This window comes from Spea bombifrons, chromosome 9, assembly GCF_027358695.1.
Source record: "Spea bombifrons isolate aSpeBom1 chromosome 9, aSpeBom1.2.pri, whole genome shotgun sequence".
Classification (NCBI taxonomy): Eukaryota; Metazoa; Chordata; class Amphibia; order Anura; family Pelobatidae; genus Spea; species Spea bombifrons.
In genome coordinates, this window is record NC_071095.1 from 39,865,913 (window position 1) to 39,867,952 (window position 2,040).

Sequence of the window (2,040 nt, forward strand, 5' to 3'; positions counted from 1 at the left end):
CTACACGCGCAAGAGCAGTCTGCTATTGAGAACACAAGAAGAATGTTAGAACTTCCTGCCTGGGCTGACAGCAGGATTCCAGCATATTCTTCACTGCAGGATCATAGGAAATAGCTTTAATAAATGTGTTACTCCTTTACTGACAAAAGCATATGGAATGTAAAATTCCCATGCAGACTGGATGATGGGGGTGGGTAAGAACAAAATGAGTGCACAATGCATCCCACCCCAGTCAAACAATCTTTGACCATAAGATGGGTGATCTTCATATAAGGTGTTGCAGCAAATTTGTAAGGGAAGGTGACAAAGGGCTACACAAGATAGAAATAGATAAAATAGTATGTCTAACAGACCAGTCCAACTACCTCTAGAAGGATGGCTGATTGCTGTATTGTTGATCATATTTACAACTATCATATTCAAAGCACTCTACAATCTACTGTTCTGCTTCCTATGCAATAATCTATTTAGTTTTGTGTTCTGTAATAAGGGTAACTAGCACATAGGAGTGTGTGAGGTAGTGAGTCAAGGTACTTCATGTCGTAGACTGAAGCCATGGTTCAAGCAGAACATCTCGGATTAAATATACATTTTGTGGGATTCTCTGCAGTTGTATATAATATGTGTTAAAAAAACATGGAACGTTTGGTGAAAAAAAATCAAAGAAAATTAATGTTACGGCTCCCTTTGTGGGAGATTGGAGACCAAATGGTTGCATGCTAAGTGTCTAAATGCTCCTAGTGAAATATCCCAACTTGTCTTCGCTCCATAAATATACTTTTGTAGGGGTATTTTGAGCTGGTGGGATGCTAAACAGCCCTAAATAAGACATAGGTATGTTCAATTTTCTGCCCCATAACTTCACAAAAAACAATTTTCAAATTCAAAATACTTACATTTGAGGTATTTTAGTCAACTGAACTGGTTTGGGGATAATTATATAGGAAAATAGTCAAAAACTATTTTCGTTACTTGAAATGTTTCACTATGCATCTAAAAGAAAGCTCTATACGTCCTTGAAAAAAGCATTATATAATGCGTGTGGGTGCACACAAAATTAAAAAAGAGAAATGCTAATAAAAAACCGTACAAAATAACCTGAGTAAAGAAAAGGGTTCCCGTGGCCCGTGTGGGACCCAGTCGCAAACTGCTAAGCAGACTTATATGTTTCAATTTTATGAATACATACACTTCACTTATTAACACATTAATAACGTTTACATATACATTATTTTCATCCTAAGCTTCTTGAAGATGTGGACATCAGGGGCATATATATATATATATATATATATATATATATATATATATATATCCATTACAAATTAGGAAGTGATAGTATGTAAAAAGTGCACCTCACTGTACTGAACTTCTGCTACAAAGGTATCTACAGTACTACTGTATTGGGAAAAAAATTCCTTCTTAAAGCACTGATCCAACTCCCAGGTCTTGCAGCAATGCATTCTATGCATGCATGTGTCCTGTTTGTAGTATATACGGTATATACATATATTGTTGACCTTATTTGCATGCACCTACCCAGAATCCCCTGTGGTTGTGGAAGCACCATGAGATTTCTGAGGAAAAACAAGCCTTCTGGCTTGTCTGGTGTCTGTAGAGTGTTTAATAATGCTTCTACTACTTATATATATATATATATATATATATATATATATATATATATATATATATATATATAAGAATTGTTTTTCTAACTTTGTACAAGCTGTACACCAACAGATATATATTTGCATATAGCTTCATTGCACTATATTACAATTACATTTTATATTCTATCTCATTCTCCATCCCTCAGTATGCAGCATTTTAAAATAATAAACTGCAACGGTAAAATGCAGCTCGCACATTAACCATAACTCACACTTATCATGATGTAATTATCGGGGGGACAAATTACAAAATAAGGCGCAAATTCACCACCTCTAAACATGTACGTTATCATATAAACTAGAGCAACCCTCACCTACATCACAATGAAACCTGAATCTGCGTTCCAAATGGCGGAAGTGACGTATTCAT